Source organism: Struthio camelus, chromosome 1 (genome assembly GCF_040807025.1).
Source record: "Struthio camelus isolate bStrCam1 chromosome 1, bStrCam1.hap1, whole genome shotgun sequence".
Lineage (NCBI taxonomy): Eukaryota > Metazoa > Chordata > Aves > Struthioniformes > Struthionidae > Struthio > Struthio camelus.
In genome coordinates, this window is record NC_090942.1 from 189,934,055 (window position 1) to 189,941,139 (window position 7,085).

A 7,085-nucleotide genomic window follows, 5' to 3' on the forward strand; every position below is an offset into this window, starting at 1 on the left:
TTTTTGTTTTGGGAGGGGACAGGTGGGATGGAGGTTATCTCTTAATTTTTACAGGTGGATTCTGTAAGTGATGTAGATCACTGCTCAAAAGTAAAGTTGCTGGTAGCAGAAATGTTCCCTGTAATGATTTTGAACAGACCAGCTGTTCACACGATCACCTGTCCTTTTGGCTAAGTAAATGAATGTATAAATAAAGCTATTTCAACATATTAACTGAAACTAATGCGTTAAAGACAGTTAATCTTGTTCTGCTGTAAAAATGAACTTCCCATATCTTTTGTGAAGTACAGTTTTTGTTGTAATGTTGATTGTTTTCTTCGTGATCTGATTATTCATATCTGATTATTTTGGAAGAAACACTATGTTCTGCCTTTAGTTATGAGAAAGATTGTCCTTCTCCAAAAAAAAAAAAAATCCAAGTTCTAGGTCTGCTTTCATGTACTTTTCAGGTCAGAATCATGCCTCTGAAATACTCAGACAAATTAACTTTGGCCGCTAGTATCTCTGGAAGATCCTGTAAAATGAGGGAGAGGAGGGGAGGCTAATGAAAAATGGTCATAAAAGCATCATTATTGTATGTCCAGCACTGTTAACATCACACATGTAATCGGGTGAGTGTGTATATCCTTGGAAGCAACTTTAATTTTTCTCTTGCCTGTTCACTGGCAAAGCTTATGTTTTACCTACTAAATCATATTTGGAAGGATGAAGATAGGACAGTGAAAGTGAAGATGTAGTCAAGCAAATCATGAAAATACTGTTCAATTTAGTTGTTCCCAGTTATCACAGAGTGTAAGCTGTACAGACTAAGGAGTGTCTTTAGAGAATGGTTATATTGACTGCCTTGCAGAACAGCACGAGTTTGGTGTTTTTGTGCCCAACTGGTCAGGGAAGAACAGGCTACTACTTTTTTTTTTTTTTTTGGTGGCATACCCTATTAGTTTAACTTAATTCATCCTCTTGAGACTACTTTCTTTACTTGCCAGATGCAAAAGTTCTCTATGTAGGAAAGCTGCATAGAGGTTGATTTATTCTGGTACAATTTCTATCCATCCATCATGCCAGCAACAAGGGAACTGATCTTTTTAGTGTGTTTTAATGTTCAGTAAGTGTTCATCTGTAACTCCTTAGGTTAGGAATTCCCAGGTAGTTTTATACTTGCATGCTAACCAAGGCTAGGTATCCTCTAACTTTAGAAATCAGACAAGACTTGAGTGCATTCATTTGGCATTGCTGTAGGCGATTCCCAGTTTATTTAATGAAACACAGCTTCCTGCTCTGCCTAGTTTTTGCTATGAGAATTTTCTCTGAAAGAATGCAAGAGCGCAACCTGCAAAACCTTTGCTGGCCTAAGATGGACTTGGGTGGAATTGCAACATGTGAACACATGTCATTGTACAATTGACAAAATCTTTGCATGATCTCCTAATGAATTTTAGAGGTAAAAATTTAAACTCCTGTATGCTTGGATTTCTGCTTCAGCATATATGCAAAATTGCTTCCTTTTTGCCAGATCTTTATTCAGTTTAACACTTTAACCACCCTTAAATCCACAAATTAGGTGTTCAGGGTCCAAGTTCACTGAAAATCCTAATCCAGTAGCTATGTAGTAGCTTGTGGTGTGCCTGATGCAGTGTTCAATACCTCTTCAGCCTTGGTGTGAATATCCTTATCACTGTCACAGTGCCCTAATGAGGCTGGTGATGAAACTGGGATGAGGAGGGGATAGCACTTCCACCATTTCTTGCTGAACTTGTGCTTTTCTGTTGTGTGGAAGACTTACCAGGCCTGCAGGTTCAAAGGCCAAAGGGTTAACTTCCAGTCCCCACTTCTCAGGTAATCTAAAACATTAAATAGTATCAAAACAGCTTATCAAAAAGCTCATGACCAAAATCATTAATAATGTCTTTAGCAGCATCGCTTTTTATAGGTCATCTTTTCTTTAATTCATACTATTCTATGGGTTTCTGCCTTTCTAGCTTTGATAAGCAGCACGACAAACTGGCACCAAAGTGCCAGCTACAGCCTTTAGCACTTTTAGTTTGAATGGAGGTAAAATTAACATTGTTCTTGGGTCATCGGCAGCAGCCTTTGGCATGTAGGTTGCTAAGGCGTATTTGTTTGTGAATCAGTATCATCAATGAGGTCAGCACAATCTTGAGACTGATGAGCTTTGTCATTTCAGCTACTGCTGTCAAGGAACGGAATGTGTGCCTGTGTATGTATAAAGTGTATGTATATGCAAACACATGACTTCTTAAGATCCTATGAGGAATCTTTCATATGTAGTGGAATTCACTTTTGCTAATAACTTTTTTTTTTCTTACATTTTTTGAATCGGTATCAATTTTCCATCTCAGATCATTAGAATTTAAGAGAAAAAATCCTCTTGGTGAGTACATGCAATTTCTTGCACGTTTCACTCTTTCAAAACATGGAAAAAATAATGGCAAAGTTACAAGTCTCCTTTTAACTACTAGAATTAATTTAGCAGGAAGGTCACTACTGAAAACTCCCCTCTATTTATGCTGTTTATTCAATTTCTTTGCATCCAGTTTTTCTCTGTTATGGATATATACAGCATAGTTACGAACTGCAAATATATGAGTCTTTTATAGAAATAGCAAGCACTGCTGTCAGCCTGCTGTTCTTGTACAAACCTATACCTTTACAGATGCATGTTTCCAAACCTTTTTAAATGAGAGATGTCTCAGATTTGCTGGGAGAGGGGGGAGAGGGGGAGCTAGGGCTACCTTTTGCAATGTTGCCCAGTAAAGCTTTCTATTTGTAAATGACTTAAAATTTCAGCTACATTTAAAATACTCTTTTGTATTAATTTTGTATTAATTTTACTTTCTCCTGTTTTATAAGTTTATTCACGTGTTCAGGACTTTTAATAGGAAGAAGGGGGTTTCGGATCATTATTGGTTGTCTTACTGTCAGTGATCTGTGAACCACAGGGTGAGAAACACCTCTGCTGTGGATAACTGGAATTATTAGCCAAGGTAGCAATAAACATACTTTTAATAGCAGGAAATCACAAAGCTGTATTTAGAATGAGGAATATCATTTTGACAATAGTAGCTTCATCTGATTAATATTCTTAAGATTTTTTCAAGAGTTAGTCATGGTACACAGAATAATTGCTATATAGCTTCATATGACATTAAAACACCCCTACTGTGCTATTATAGTTTCTTTATTTATGTACTAACTCATACAGAGAGGTTAATTAGGTTTTTTTTTTTTAATATAGCAACTATTGCATGTGATAAACTCTAGTTCTAAATGGTGGAAAGGTTCCTCTCCAAAATGGTTGCATTATTTAAACATTGTATAAAGCCTGGTTCTGGATGTAATGATTTCTCTTTACTGATGGAATTGATGTGGATGCATTGGATATTCCTCACATGCTGGTAGGTGAGTGAACAGTTTATATTGCAAAGAACAGTAGAGGTTCTGATCAGTGCAGGGAATGCAATGTAATGAAAGAAAATCTAAATAAAATCTGTTGGAAAATTCTATGAGTAAAAAGCTGTCTGGATGATCAGGCTCATAAGGTTAATGGTTGTGCTACCGTGAGGCTGCTAATAAGTGGAGTACAGCAAGGGTCTGTCCTGGGATCTGTCCTGTTTAAGATGTTTGTCTGTGACCAGAACAAGAAGACTGGGTGCCTTCTCATAAAGTTTGCAAATGACATCGAACTATAGGAATGTAATCAAGGGCAGCACTGATGTTCAGCATCACCTGGACAGGCTGGAGGAATGGGCCACAGGTACCTCAGGACATTCATCTAGGACAAAGGCAGAGCCCTGCACCAGTGAAGGAAGAAGGCCTGCGACAATACAGGCTGGGACTGCTGGGCTGGGGAGCAGCTGTGCTGAAAGGGACCTGGGGGAACGCGAGCCAGCAGCACGCCCAGCAGCAAAGACGGCCAACAGCCTCCCGGGCTGTATTGACCAGAAGGGCGAGGCACTGGGCTCTCCCCCTCTACCTGGCACTTGTTAGACCACACCTAGATATCGTGGTCCAGTTTTGGGACCCTCAGCACAGGAAAGACGTGGGCAAGCTGGTGGGGGTTCAGCCAGGGCCACGAGGGTGGTGGAGGCTGGAGCACTGGCCCTGTGAAGAGAGGCCAAGGGAGCTGGGCTTGTTCAGCCTGGAGAAGAGAGAGCTTTGGGAAGACTCACAGCAGCCCCAGCACCTACCGGGAGGGGACTGGGATGAGAGAGCTAGGCTTTTCACAGTGGTTCATGGCAGGAGGATGAGAGGCAGTGGGCAAAAACTGAAATTTCAGAGAAGTTCACACTCTAGACACAAGGAAAAAGCTTCTTCACCATGAGGACAGTGCAGTGGAGAAACTGGTTGCCCAGAGAGGCTGTGCAGTCTCCATCCATGGCAGTTTTCAAGGCCCAACTGGATAAAGTCCCAAGCAACCTGGTCTGACCCCACAGCTGACCCTGCTTTGAGCAGAAGGTTGGCCTACAGACTTTGAGGTCACTGCTGACCTGAACTATCCTATCCTGTGAAGTCCAGTGGGAGAGACAGATGATATGATAGCAGCACAGTCATATCTGGGAAATATCCTGTAATAGCTGGTTCGCATTCCATAATGCTTTTATGAAGTGCAATATTTGTGGCCTCAGCTGAACTTAGAACCACAGTTAAAATAGTCTTCAATGTTTGGAGAGCTGCACAGGAACTCAAGCTCGATATTTTAATACAGTTTCATGCTGGTTGGATAGAGGCAGTGCTCCAGAGGACTGTGAGTCCAGTCTTGGTGTCGCTGGTCAGCATAAATCCTTTGTTCTTAGCATCAAATGGTGGGAAGCCTTCTAGTCTCCATGGAGCCAAAAGCAAGACAATTGGACTTTAAAACTGCCAGTGGCCTAAACAGACAGAAATATCTCCTTGAATCACGGGCACCTAGTTAGCAGAGTTCAGCAGCAGGCTAGTCTGTAATTGTTTAGTGCTTCCCTCAGTGGCATCAGTGGGAATTACCGCAGTATAAATTGCTGTAGGGGACAAATTGATCAACTAAGAGAGGTTTAAAGATCTGAGTGCTTAGGTTACTGACAGCAGTTCAGGTTTATCCAAATTAAATAGAGGGATACAAGATTCTGGGTTAGAGTTTCTTTAGTCACAGCTGGGGAAGAAGCAGTGGGATTCCCATTTGGAAAAAAAAGCCCTTTGCAAGCTTTTATCTGTGATGTTTCTCCTGGTCTTAGTATGTTATTTAACCACCAGCTGACATTGCTCTCAACAGTACGTAGATATCATTTCAACAGGGGCCTTAAATACCTGAGAGAGTAAGCTTGAAAGCCAGGTGCTGTGCCACAGAACAACATCTCTAAGTTGCTTACATGCTCAGCTGGAATTTCCATATGCTGACACTACACAATTAAGTGTTTCACTCTAAGGTGAGTCAGTTTAGGTCTTTTCCTTCCCCCGCTTCATTAAGAATACAATCGTGCAGATGTTTCTGGGACTCCTGCCTTCCCTTCAAGCAATCTTCTCAGTAATGGTGAAAATCTACTTCCTATCCATCTTTTTTCTCAGTGCAACCGCTTTGCCTCCAGTCTTCAATAATTCATAAACTTGCAGGAGGTGCACCAAAATGATTTTAGCTACCTTCAACTTTTTTGGACAGAAGGATAATAAAAATGATTTCACAGTAACTACAGTAAGGCAGTCCATTGGTGAAAGCACTTAAGTATAACTTATTAGCTATTCAGGAGGAAGGTTTCACTAAAGGTACAATGCATTTATGTGCTAAAGTGCAGCTCAGCTCCTGAAAAATGACTACGTAAATAAGCACTTGTCACATCCTATTTTCGTTGATTTTTTTTCCCTTCTAAGTTTGCTTTCTGCTCTTAACTGTATTATGATCATAGGTTTAACCCTGAATTAGCTAGATCCAAGTTCTAGAGGAATTAATTGGTTAGTTAGACATATGTGTTCCTGCTGAGAAGTCAGCCAGTGTTACAGGCATGAATTTAAGACAGAAGGTACGGGTTAGTGTCACATGTGGCACAATCCGAGCTCTGAAACTTTTTTCAGTGAGGGTGACGAGTTAACTAGGCTGTGGCCCAGATTCGTAAGGATGGGGAAAAAAGGGTAAACTGAGAATCCTGAGCTAAATCCACAAAGTGAATTAAACTCTTAATTTCCACTTGACTTGGCTCAACAGTATAGGTGCAAGTATTTCCACTGGTGGATGTGTCCAGAATCACTTTGGCTCCAAAAGCATTCACAGCTAGTCTAATTTCTTAATTTCTTGGTATCTGTTGAGCGTAGGGGCAGCTAGCACTAACAGGTTCATTTCTACCAAGGAGCAGAGGCAAAATGGAGTTTAGAGGAACCTCAGGTTAAAAACAAGCAACATAAATAAATAAATAAAAGTTGCAGTACATTTCAAAGCTGAGGTAAGGAGGAAGCTGTAGAGAGGTTTCTAGAGCACCAATTATTTAACTGTACACATTGGAATTCAAGTTATTCAGCTGCTCCTTTTATCTGTTTTGGATCTGGCTGTTAGCACCTTGGTACTTGTATACAAAGAATACTTGATAGCGCAATCACAAAAGCAATAAGCAGCCTTACAAAGGCATAGATCTAAGGTGACTCCTTCAAGTGGAATCTTACTTTAAGCACAATTTCAATGTCACGTATCATAATTGCATCTAATATTAGAGATTGACTTAATACAACATAATGTCAATGACAATATAAAGACAATCATGAACAGAGGAGATAGTTTAAAAAAAGTTATGGGGAATGGAAGGAAGGATTTTACTGTAATGAAGATGTCTATAGACTCCACAAATCTTTTTCAGCAGCTCTCAGAAGTTTTTTTTTTTTTTTCCCCTAAGCTTCTGGACGCTTTATCCCTGTTTCCATTTTGATGTTGGTATCCGCCTGGAATCTCTGAATGTGATTTGTTTTAGATCCTTTTTTTCTTCCTCAAACTTGTGAATCTCTGTCTACTGCAGCTCTAAGCATTGAAGTTGCATATGTCAGGCTAGTTAGGAAGTTTAGTTAGCAAGCAAGTTAGCAGTACCAGCTGCTGAGAATTAAAAATCTTTTTT